This window comes from Ambystoma mexicanum, chromosome 1p (assembly GCF_040938575.1).
Source record: "Ambystoma mexicanum isolate Mex_15411 chromosome 1p, UKY_AmexF1_1, whole genome shotgun sequence".
NCBI classification, from domain to species: domain Eukaryota; kingdom Metazoa; phylum Chordata; class Amphibia; order Caudata; family Ambystomatidae; genus Ambystoma; species Ambystoma mexicanum.
Genome location: NC_090921.1, coordinates 320,662,704 through 320,675,981, shown reverse-complemented (window position 1 = coordinate 320,675,981; position 13,278 = coordinate 320,662,704). Strand labels below are relative to the sequence as shown.

At 49.5% G+C, this 13,278-nt stretch overlaps 1 protein-coding gene across 1 annotated transcript in view; it reads left to right on the top strand.

The window, feature by feature from the left end:
• The window catches only part of HCN2 (hyperpolarization activated cyclic nucleotide gated potassium and sodium channel 2), an 812,769-nt gene that overhangs the window by 367,761 nt on the left and 431,730 nt on the right, over positions 1-13,278 (top strand). The window lies entirely within an intron of this gene.

Genomic DNA, 13,278 nt, shown 5'->3' with positions numbered 1-13,278 from the left:
CGGTCCCATACACCTCCGAGAAGATAGAGACGAGGAGCCAGGGAAAACCGCCAGTCCCTGCACTTGCACTAGAGGGAAATCACAGGACGTTGAAACAGGCCTGCGCCACAATATAACAGCATGCTTGTCAGCCCACAAAAGATCTGACCTATCAAAAGGAAGATACTGGACAGCCCAGAAGTCCATCAGACTATGGCCCCCTCAGCTGACAGAGGAGCCACCAGGCTGGCGTCAAAAGGGCAGAGTACTGTCACAAAGCGGGGCAAAGCAATCCATCCCGGATAGCCGACATCAAAGGCAACCCCGTACCTGAGGTATGCCTATACTGGAAAACCCACTGAAGTGACATCCCCCTCCACCGGCACCAGGGGCTCTGAGAACCCCTCTAAGCACAGACATGTGTCACCATGTGCCCTATCACTTCCCACAAGTCTGAGAGGAGGCGTGAAAGCAACACGTCGGCACCGGAGGACCTAGGCCCTACAAGAAGAGACACTGGGAACCCCCTGCATGGCCGTTACTTCCATGATGCATTTTCCATAATCCCATGCCGGACAAGGGAAAAACAAATCAACTCCTTCGACTTTCCCTCGCGCAGTTTAGAGGAAGAGGACAGGACAAGGAGTCTGTGTCCATAGCTAGCACAGACCCAAACACACCACTAACACGCCACATGACTGAGAGGTGGCTTGAGCCCTGTATCCAGTAGCTGGTAGCCCCATGCTCTAGATCGTTCCAATGCGTCGGTCTAGGAAGGTTGAAGGACCAAGTCAGCACCGCTGATACTCGAACCCGAAGTGTAGACTATGCCAGGCCGGTACCCTTCCGGCCGCTTGCAGACGTGTCCAAATCTGCGCCGTATTCACAGGCAGCACGCAAGGAATGCAGCCAACATCCGGTGCATCCTGGGCTGTGTGTGTCTGAGGAGCGGGTGGTATGTGACATGCCTGTGACAGTACAGAGCCCGCACACTTTCAAATACTCTGTCACAGACACCCCACGACAAGAAGCAGAGAGGCCTCACAACAAAAAGGGAAGGCTAGCCCATACTGCCAAGTGCTTGCCATCATTTCCAATAAAGATGTGTACACAGAGCACGAGGTAACGGCCTTTCGAAGGAGTCAAGATGGCCATACCAGCAAGAGAGGGTAAAACATCAAGCACAGTCCTCCCCTCTCCTTACCTTCCCCCAGATAATGCAGCTAACATCCGGTGCATCCTGGGCCGTGTGTCTCTGAGGAGCGGGTGGTATGTGACATGCCTGCGACAGAACAGAGCCCCCGCACTTTCAAATACTCTGTCATAGTCACCCCACGACAAGAAGCAGAGAGACCTCACAACAAAAGGGAAGGCTTAGCCCATACTGCCAAGTGCTTGCCATCATTTCCAATAAAGATGTGCACACAAGGCACGAGGAAAACGGCATGTTGAAGGAGTCAAGATGGCCATACCAGCAGGAGAGGGGAAAAATATCAAGCACAGTCCTCCCCTCTCCTTACCTTCCCCCAGATAATGCAGATAATGCAGCTAACATCCGGTGCATCCTGGGCCGTGTGTCTGAGGAGCAGGTGGTATGTGACATGCCTGCGACAGAACAGAGCCCCCGCACTCCCAAAGACTCTCTGCCACTGTCACCCCACGACAAGAAGCAGAGAGGCCTCACAACAAAAGGGAAGGCTAGCCCATACTGCCAAGTCGAATCAAGACGGCCAAAACAGGAGGAGAGGGGAAAAACATCAAGCCCAGTCCTCCCCTCTCCTTACCTTCCCGGGGCCGTGCAGGACCCGGGACACAATGCTCACGCTGCGGTCCGGAGCCCAGCAAAGAACCGAGCGAGGCAATCCAGCTCAACTGTGACCCCAAGCCCCGCAGGGGGCCCAGGAGCGGCGCCGCACCTGAGGGAGCCGAGGGCCCCGCCACACATCCCCCCCCAGGGGGCCAGCATCCGGTGCTCCCTGGTGCCCCGCACCGGGAAGAAAAAGTCCAACCTGCCGGAGGCAGGAAAAATTAAACTAAGTGACATGGATGTGGGGGAGGAGTTATAGAGATTTAAATAAATAGAAGAAGGTCCTGTGTCGGAGGCAGGTGCCTCATGAAGTAAGTACTGTGACGAGGAAGAGTGGACGTGGAGGTAATGCCAGTATGAAGGTAGACACACTCTGTCAAAATGGGGTGTTTCCCTAACAGACTCATCACACTGAAAATGAAACACTGCACCAGCCCTTCACAACAATAATTTCAACGGCTGCATATATATTTTACCTATCTAACACTTAAAGTGAGTGTTGTGAAGGAGGGTAGTATCGCGAGTTAGGGTTTTTTGAGAGACTAAGGACTTTGTGGACTAGTGTTTTCAGTGTGGGATGCACACCGAGTGCATATGGGGTACGTTCCTCCATGGGGTGTTTGATTCCTTTCTTTTGTGCATAGTGTCTGTTTTCACGTGCATTAAACACACATGCGCATGTTAATGATGTTCCTGTAAAACATGCATTGTGACCTCTGCCCGCCCATACATTCACCCACCCACCTTTCAATCATTGTGCTTTCATCCATCTCTCATCACCCCATCCTTCCATCCAGTGCTTTAAGTGGGGTAAGAAAATGAGGGTGGGCCCGCATTTGGGGGCGTGGCCTAATTGATGTGCGTGGCCTAAAGACAAACATGTAAAACTAGTCTGGCCAACATTACTAAGTACATATCGTAACACAGACTGCTTGCTACATGCCATAACAAATCAAAGCACAAGGTCATTATTTATTTATTGGACCCTTAACTGGGCCATTGATGAAAGGATATGACCACCCTATCCCCAACCCCATTCCAAAAAAACTGTAAAACATGCCCTCTCAGTGTCAACTCACGCCGCCCCAACCCTCCCAGGCCCTATGTTACCACTCCTGTCCCCTGATAGTCCCAGTAGTCTCAAGGGACCCCTCACACCACACTCCATTCCATGCCCTCTCAGTGTCAACTCACGCCGCCCCAACCCTCCCAGGCCCTATATTACCACTCCTGTCCCCTGATAGTCCCAGTAGTCTCAAGGGACCCCTCACACCACACTCCATTCCATGCCCTCTCAGTGTCAACTCACGCCGCCCCAACCCTCCCAGGCCCTATATTACCACTCCTGTCCCCTGATAGTCCCAGTAGTCTCAAGGGACCCCTCACACCACACTCCATTCCACACCAAACATTGTTTTAAAAAATGCAGAAACACCCAGGGCCATCTCATCCAGCCTCTACTCCTCCCAGGACATATCCCAGTGCTTGGTGTCTGCCGTGGGAAGTGCTGCTCGTGTTAACTGGACAATATGTGACATGTGCAAGTGCCATTCTGTACAGGAAATGGCAAAGCCACCCATTTTGGCATGTCCTCACAGGCATGGGAAAGTCGTTTGCATTTTGAAGACTATTTAATCAGTAACACTGGTCAAAACTGCTAGTCACATGGTGAATAAACTTATCAAACTGGCCCCAAAAAGCGGCCCACGTTAGCATTTTGCGTTTTTGGTTCAGGCATTGCCCCGTTGCCCTATAGGCCAATCCGAGCCTGGCAGGATAACACTTCAATTTAAAGTAAGGTTATGAAAAGGGGTCCGTGCTATTGGAAGTCTTCTTGGCTCGATGAGGGCAAACTTAGATGGACATTTGCACAATCTCTATTATTTTACCATTCCTAAAAAGACAAAGCTGATAAGATGGCTGCCTTCGCTCCTGTCGACATTGTCTCTATACCAAAAGGCAGTCGATCAACCACCCTAATTCCTGGGGGCTGCGACCTGCCCGCCCTCCATGTCCTGCTGAGCCTGTTGTACTGTGTGCCAGCTGCAGCAACACCCCGCCACACAAAGAGTAGGCGTGCGGGACGACAGCAAAGCAGCCCGTGCCGCCTGATGCGGAGGACACAGAGCAATACCATGGATGGGACACACGGGCTGGCTGGGAATTTCTGAGTGCCACGCACGTTCACATGTCGGAAGAAAGGGAGGTGGCCCTGGGAGTCTCAAGCTGCGGGGACACTGTGCCGTCTCGCGAAACGCCCCCATCGTCGGGGTGAAGGCCCACAGGCAGTGTCTGGGAGAGTGGGAATGGCGTATTATCTAGAAAGCATTGGGGAGTATAAAATAGGACGATTGACGAATGATGTGTCTATTTGTACGGCTGAGTTGGTGGCGATTGCTTTGGTGATTGACAGGGTATATGAGTTGGGGTATGAGAAAGTGGTGGTGTTCTCAGATTCATTGAGTGGGTTACAGGCGATTGTGGCAGGGGATGGTGATAGGAAGGATGTGATTTTGGACATTAGGATGAAGATTGATCGGTGTGTGCGCGGAGGTATGGATTTGGAGTTGGCGTGGGTTCCCAGTCACAGTGGCATTTTGGGAAATGAGTTGGTGGATCTGGCGGCGGGTGAGGGTATGAGGAGGGAAGCGATTGAGGTGAGGTTGCCTTTGAGTGTGGATGAGGTGAAGGCTGTGATGAAGAGACGGGTCCTGGATGAATGGCAGGAGAGGTGGGTGAATGGGGTGAAGGGCAGGTGGATGTTCGGTGTTCGTGGGAAAGTGTCGGTGAAGATGGATGCAGGGAGTTCAGAATGGAGGAGGGGGGAGGAAGTGATGCTGAATCGGTTGAGGATAGGTCATGTGGGGCTGAATGACTGTCTATTTCGAATAGGGAAGCGTGAATCAAGAGACTGTGCAGTGTGTGGGGTACCTGAAACGGTGGGACATTTTTTGATTAGGTGTGAAAGACATGTTATGGAGAGAGAATTGATGAGGGTTCGATTGAATGCATTGGGAGTGGCTGAGCTGAGTGAGAAGATTATACTGGGAGGTGATGGGGAGGGAGGCAGGAGGAGGAGTAATGTGATGTTGGATTTTGTGAGGCAGACGGGGAGGTGGGAGGAGTTGTGAGCTTAAATTGAGTCAAACTATTAGTGGGTACGGTGCACATCATCCTATAGGATGGGGAAGCGCCTGCGTGGGTCCGCCCACGTTTCCGATAATTAAGAAGAAGAAGAAGTCATTGAGCAGGACCGCGGGGCATTAATGGCCCCCGATTGATGCCTCAAGGATCGGTGCCCCATATTCCCGGGAAGACTGCCTTTATTTTCAGAAATAACGCACTTCATTATAATACAGAATAATACATTAGACACATTTCCTCTGCTTTCGAGGGTGCACATGAAACGGCGAAGCAGGCTTCAGGAGACCAAGCAGGCTACATTGCAAATCAGATTGGGAACTATGAATAATGCTCACCGGTATCAACTATAAGCAACTCTTAAAAAAAATAATCAGTGCAAATGTTTTTTACTCTCTTCACAAAGTGGAACAGGAATCACAAATGGGGGACATTTTCATTTTACTCTCATCGCAAACACACTTCAAGCAAAGCAGAAACGCACAAACTGCGAGAGTGCACATTGGAATAAAACTGAATCAACTCATTACATTGAACAATTATAATAATCTGGTAGTCGTCGCAGCATAGAATCCGGTGGCAGAGAAGGTAAGTAGTCATCTAAAATGGCACAGCTGCGCTCCGCCAGGCTAGCACTGTCTAACTTCTTCTGGTGACCCTTGTGTGGGGTCGCAAGAGGAAGTTAGAGAATGCTAGCCTGGCAGTGAAACACTTCCGGCAGCTGTGACTGGCAGAAGTGTCATCCAGTCACAATGTCGCTCAAAGACTTTGCGTGACGCTGTGACCGGTAGGCACTTCTGACACCCACAGCTGTTGCCTGACTGTTTGCCACTGACTTGCCTGACTTAATCATGGGTGGCCAGGCCGCCCATGATTAAGTCAGGCAAGTCAGTGGCAAGCGGCCGCGGGCTCATCTCCCGTCGCGGCTGTGGCGGGGTATGATAACCGGCCGGTGCCGTGGCTTGGTGGGACCGGGAGGCCACCGGCAGTGCACCGGCTCAAGCAGACTTTTCGGCCCACTTAAAGCACTGCTTGCATCTCTGTTCCTTCTTCCATCACCCCATGTCTCCACATCCCTCCTCCCTTTGCCCACCCCTTCGCCTTCTCTCCATCCATATCTCCCACCATCCATCACTCACTGAATGCTACCTGCGTTTCTCAGTGCCAGGTATTTGTCAATATTAAAGGCCATGTTTAATGCAATACTACGCGTGTTTCAATGCTACGCGTGTGTCCTGCAGTGCTAAATTCCATTCCCGTATTACTGTTCTGGGGATTCTGAGCAATGCTAGTGTGTTTCCCTGCTGGCCATTGGCGTGTCACGCGCTAGATAGATCACACAGTGCGCATGCACGAACGTATAGATACATTCTTCTTTCAAGACGAATGTGAATAGCTTGAGTTTGGCTGATCTGATTGTCAAAATGTTTTCTGCGCGCACCTGGGACAAGAGCTAGGTGTCTGCTGAAAATTGGGGGGACGGCATCAATACATTGATGTCAAAGCGTGCCTTTTCATAGTCTGTGGAAGCGCAATGATGTGACAGAGTAACAGACCCAATCCCTGGCAGACTGCAGAGGAACTAGCTGGAGGATGCTCTCCAATATTTGTCATTAGACAGAGGTTGCTTATACTGGGGTAAATGTTATGATTTCTTGCCCCAAATTCTTCATCTTAGCCTGGTGTGGGCCCCTCAGATAGACCCCTTCACTAAGGTATTGGCTTCTAGGGCCATCACGGGTGTCCAACTCCATGCCTCAAATTCCGCAAAACTGACGGTGTTGGACAACCCTGCTGGACCCTCCGTGTGGTGTAACTTTGTGGGATAGAGGAGATGGAGGGGACCACCGGAGATCGCCTCATCATAATATAAGCGCATGTGAGGTGTCATGATTACCTACGCAGGTGATTGAGACGTCCCCCTTTGCCGGCTAAACGTCCACTGAGTATCCAGTGCTTTCTTCCATTTGTTAACACTAACTGGGTTGCATTTTACAGAAGACGTGGCACGCTATGTTATTGCTTTATTTCGACATGGTCATCTCTACGGAATGTGCCATATTCAGTAGGTGCCCCCTTGCTTCTGTAGAGTCCTACCCAGGCACTAATACGGGGGCTCGAGTTCATGACTCAGCTCTTCCAAGGACTCATGCAAGTTGCCTCAAGACTTAGCCAATCGTTCCTATCCTTGCTGCGCTGGGGGCCAGGCTGCGTAGGGCTCCTCCCACAGTGGTCACCCATGCCACTGGGCTTCAATGGCCAATCACCTGACCAGGGTGAAAGAACTGGGCTCCATAGCACAGCACCCAAAGTAATGTTTCTGGAAAAGAATTCCAGGCAGATTATTACACAGCTAGGATGGGGAAAAAGGTTTTTTTTTTCAATTACTGAAATACTTCCCATTCAACCTTTGCTTCGTATGAAGGTTCTTTCTTCTGAGTTATTCATGTCAATGCTGAGACCAAAAATGAATACTTTACAATTGTCTGCAGAAATGATCAAAGCCCTGGCAGAGTTGGAAATCTTTGATATCCTTAGGGGTGGTCATTACAATGCAGCTTGTTTTCCAAAATTTTCCAAAAGGGAGGACAAGACAAACGATGGTACTAGGCCTTATATCATTATAAACAACCTATCATCTCATATCAGTTGCCACATGATATATGTTGTGATATGAAATGATAAGTCATTAATAACGCGCCTGTATAGAAGTGTTTCTAGGCGCAAAAAGACAAGGGGGGGGAGACAGAGGGAGCACAAGAAAAACGATCGGGCTAGGCCTTGTGTCATTCAGATCGTGCAAGTGCGAGAATGAGAAGTGAAAGTGGAGTGCAGAGAAGTCCCAGGGAGAGGGACGAGGAAACAGGGCAGCATGCTCTGAGTAAGTGCAGCACAGGGCAGCGTGGCTCTGGCTAAGTGCAAGAAGGCAAGGGACTGTAGAGGTTACAATTACAGCCCCTAAGTGAGTGGAAGGCCCGGGGACAGTGCAGGGGTGGTCAAGAGAGAGTGTGGAACCCAGTGAGGCTCTGAATGTAGCCAAGCAACCAGTCGGTGCGGCAGACAGGTAGGTCAGAAGGGGAGAGAGAGAGAAAAAGCAGAGGAGAAGAGGAAAGTTTTGAGCTGCTTCCAGAACTTCAGGTGGTCCCGCTCAAGTTTGAGAGGGGCAGGGAGGCCATTCCAGAGGGAGGCACCTGCAGAGGAGAGATCTACGCTCCACTCTCTGCCGGGAGAAGCGTCTGCCCTTAGAGAGTTGGAGGTAGCTGAGCGAAGTGCTTGAGAAGGAAGGTATTTAGGAAAAGAGCGTTGGATGTAGTGTGGGCCCCGGCCCCAGAAAGCCCTGTGGACAATGCAAAGTGTCTTGAACTTGATCCTTCCAGCCACTAGGAGCAAGTGGAGCGATTTCAGGGCTGTAGCGATACAGTCCCAGGGCTTCAGGCCAAGAATAAGTCTTGCAGTCCTGGATTAGTTGCAGGTGGCAGAGAGTAGCGGAAGGAAGATTGAGAAATAAGCTGTTGCAGTAGTCCAGCCTAGAGAGAACCAGGGCTTTGTGAGACAGTGAGCTTCTGGGGGAAGGTGAGAAACGGAAGAGTACCTTTAAGGAGATGCAGCTTGTAGTGGGACTTCTTGGCGACATCGAGATGTGAGGAGAGAAAGAGAGAGTGGAGTCGAAGATGATATCAAGGTTGTTTGCCTCACAGGAAGGCGAAAGAAGCGGCCCAAGCAAGGCGGCTGGAGTGAGAGAGGAAAAGCGGGAGCAGGGATTCCAATGAGAAGGATCTCTGTCTTACTAACATTAAGGCAGAGATGGTTGGAGGCACACCAATCCTGAATCGTGGGTAGACAGTCAGGAATGAGCGAGCGAGAGAGGAGAGAAGAGGAGAGGAGAGGAGGTTGAGGGGAGCCTGAAGAAGAGCCGAGTGTCATCTGCATAACACTGAAAGTTAGAAGAAAAGGTAGAGATCAGGTGGGGCAAAGGGGCCAAGTAGAAGTTGAAAAACCATGGTGAGAGGATAGAGCCTTGGGGAACACCTCAGGTGGTGTCAAGATTAGTCAGGCGAGTACAAAGGCAGCGAATATGGCAAGGGAAATGTGCACTAAATCACACAGTGAATAGCTTCGAATTAAACTACGTGCACACAGGAACAACGACTCATGTATGCTAGAACCCAGGAGTGCAAATAGAGTGTGACAACAAAACCAATATATGAAAAGGGATGTGGGGTAAGCACCTGACCGCGAGGAAAGTCGGCAAGCGCCTTACCCCCAATTGCTGTTACAGGTACTGACAGCGCTAAACCCACGTGGAGGGCAAGCAATGACAGGATCTGTGAACTAACACTCTTGATGGTATTAAATAAGGGAACTAAAGAACTGTACTCACGAGGACGAGATAAACCTCTTGAATGTCAGCTAGCCCACGAATCCTGTTGATGAAACTGGGACCCAGAAAGGCTAGAACAGCAATGGGAGGAAAACTAAATACCTAAGTTGGAATAGTGATTACAAATTAGTGAGGAAAACATAAGCATTCACACAGGAGCTAGCTACAACCGCACACCACACCTAATAGTCAAATGGGAAATAAATGCAGAAGTGCAATGGAAAACATGGAATGGATCCCAATAGAAAGTAAGGATCAGGAGCAGGGAAAACGAAATAACCAATGCAAACTTCTCCCTACCCCTCCAAGGAAAAGACAGGAAGCTAATCTAAGAGGAAGGCTAAGGCATACGGGTTTACAGCAGCAAAGGACAGAGTCAAAGAAATATAGAACACAGACAAACTGGGCTGCATCTAAAAGGGGAAAGCACTGAGAAATGCTGCCTGCAAACAGAGGAAGACAAAAAGGGAATCAAGGGAGCAGAAATCAATTAGCGCATGAATCCGAGATTCAGGGCGGAGGAACAAGAAAACAGGAACTAGGAACTAGGTACAAAGGCAAGGAACAAGGAACAAGGGACTAGTCAAAACAGGAACACTGCAAACGATGACCAGCGCTGGACTGAAGTAAGACTGAGGCTTTTAAAGCTGCTTAACGAGCACACGCCTCAGGTGTGCTGATTGCTGCACCTGCAGCCACAGGTGTTGCCTATCCTCCACCCAACCTTGTCCTGCAAGGGTGGAGGTGGAGCAGTGGGCCAGGCATTCTGGGAAGCATAGTCATTTGGTTAAAGAAGCATGCTGGCTGCCAAAAACCTGGAATGGATCTGGAAGGGAAGTAGCTTGGAAAATAGGGATTTAGCGTTCCCAATTCATCACAGCACTGTAGCATAAGGTTCGGAGGAAAGGTCCAGTAGGGAATAAACCCCAAATCATGCCCCCAAGTGGTGGGAACGGGAGCGAAGGGAGCGAGTCGTGACAGTATACCCCCTCCTACGGCCGTCTTCGGGTGCCCGCCACCCGCACGAGACATCTTCTTTCCATGATGGGAGTGCTTTTTCTTTATAGGTGGCACTGATGGAAATGGTGGCTTCTGGTGAGGAAGAGACTCATGGTTCGAAGAAAGGCATGAAGGACTTGCAGGACCTGAAGCAGAGTTGGAAGGTCCAGGAAGCTCAGTCACTGGGAGTGGACCCTTATAAGTCTTTGAGGAGGGAGGCAGGCTGGTGCAACATGCCTTAGACAATGGTAGAAGCCCTGTTAGCCTTTCTGCCGAGAGTGGACATGCGGGAGGTGAGGAAATTGCTGGCTTCAGGAAAGGTTTATGTTCAGCCATTAGAGAAGGTGGCGGCTGAGGTAGAGGTTCAGATTTTCTTCTGTCATCCATCTGGGAAAAGGCTTGTGGTTGAAAGTGACTAAGGTTTGACTGCACATGTTCTACGCTTTGGAGACCTGAAAGTCCAATGGGTTGTACAAGGCTGGTACTCCTGGTGACAGTCGTGTAACCACCTTGTTGCACGTGGGATACAACAGCAGGGACGTTTGGCATACTGATAGGAGTGATAGACGCAGTACTTGGTATTTCAGGCACACTCGCAGAAGGAGCAATAACAGACACATTTTGAACTGCAGCAGTCATTCCCTTCCTTTGGCTACTAGCACCCAACTGGTGCTTCTTGGTGGAATTCTGTTGCACAAGTCCTGTAGGTAATACACCGGTCTGCACCACCCCCTGTGCACACCCAGGTGAGTGGTTCTGACTCACCACTTGGTCCAGCTTGATGACTCTGAAGCGGGAGCTGGCAAAAGTCTCAAACTCTGATGCTGCATTTTTAGGAGGCTCTGATGCTAAAGTGAAGCAGTTGGGAGAATCGTCTTGTGGAAAAGGCAGGCATTCTGGTGCTCCTCCTGAAGCAAAAGAAAGGCAAGCTAGACGTTCATCGACAGTAAATGGTTGGGATTCAGGAGGAATCGCTGGAGCAGAAGAAAATACAGCAGGATCTGATGGTGTAGACAGGTATACCTCTGATATTGGCAGCGAGGCTAAGCAGGATACAGGCGTTTCATGAACTGAAGGCAAATACTCAGTATACTCCGGGACTGAAGACATGCACTTTTGATGGACTACCGGAGGCTCTAAAGCTGAAGGATGATCTGCAGGATGAGTCACTGTAGCTGAAGACAGGCAGGCCAGGGGAAACCTTGAGGCTGAAGGCATGCAAGCTGAAGCAATCTCGGTTGCTGGATACAAACATGTCCAGGTCTTTGGGACTGGCTCTTGAGTAAATGGCAGACATGGCAGCGGTTCATTGGTTGAAGACACGTGTGCCAAAGATGACTGCAGGGCTGTGGATTGGATCATAGAAGAGTCAATGGTTGTAGGAGGACAGACAGAAGTCTCAGAAGTTGACAGACACATTGGTGGCTCAGGAATGGAGGGCACCTTTAGGGCAGTAGACTCCTTGGCACCAGTAACCAAAGACTGAGCTGTACCCTTGCAGTCCCTTTCTTTAGTGGGTGACACAGAGTCTCTTTCTTTGTAGAAGTCAAAATCAACCAGTGGAATCACCATAGTAAAGTCTCTGTTAATCAGGATTTCGTCAATTGTCCATTCCTCTGTTTTAGCTTCTGAAAGAGGCAGATTAACAATCAACAGTTCAGGAATCGCCTGCCGGTTTTTTGGTTCTGTATACTGTGGAATGAGTCCATCAGAACATGAAATCTGTACTGTCTCTGACTGTTCGTATTGATCAGAATTGGCAGAAGGAAGAGTGAACCCAGAGGTAACATTGTTTTCCACATCAGCTTGAACATCTACTTCAGTCTCAGCAGCTGTATCAATAAGAGCAGGGCCTAAGCCTACTGTAGTGACTGAATCTGTGTATGCCATCATTGTGGATTGTGTTCACTTCATCAACATCAACGGATAAAGTCTGAGGTGTATTCAGTAAAGAGTGCAAGGTTTTATTCTCCTCTTGTAAAGAAATGAATTCATGTCTTAACTCCTCAAGCTTAGCTCTTAGCATGCCCTGCATTAACTGTACATCACTATCAGTAGGCACAGGGGGAGGCATAGTGGCATCAGGGCTGGATCCTGCACTAGCAATCTGGATGTGCACCGATTGTACATTGTCCTCTACTGCTTGCAGGTTCTGTGATTTATAGTTTCTCTTACCAACTTGGTCTGTGTTTCCCTTAAGCAAACTATTGACATTAGACCTCTTGGCATTAGGGACTACAGTATGTACCTGTGCAAAGGAGTATGCTTTAGACTGAGGGTAGAAAACAGAAGTTATGCAAGGAACCCCTCCATTCTTTATGTTTGTACCATGAAACTGTTCTATCTGAGGTGAAGCACAACTGGAATCATGGGGTTCAACAACAGAGGTACTCTTGTATAATAAGTCTAACAGTGTGTTGTTTTCTGCGGCTAAGGCTTGCGCTGACATAGAATCGGGATCAAAACAAAAGATAGAACTAGGATCAGGCAATGTAGGATGTGCCATCCTATGGGAAAAATACTTTGCACGTAAATGCCCATTCGTGACAAGGAGTTCATTTAAGTCAGGACTAGTGATTTGATTGTCACAGGTAAATGTAGGGGAAGCTGTCTGTACAAACTTGTTAGAGGCCTTGCTGCCTTTCTTTCTTAAACTTGCCATATTCAATGGGAATTTTGGGCTGGTCATTCTGTCAGGATTAGTCAGGCGAGTACAAAGGCAGCGAATATGGCAAGGGAAATGTGCACTAAATCACACAGTGAATAGCTTCGAATTAATTTACGTGCACACAGGAACAACGACTCATGTATGCTAGAACCCAGGAGTGCAAATAGAGTGTGACAACAAAACCAATATATGAAAAGGGATGTGGGGTAAGCACCTGACCGCGAGGAAAGTCGGCAAGCGCCTTACCCCCAATTGCTGTTACAGGTACTGACAGCGCTAAACCCACGTGGAGGGCAAGCAATG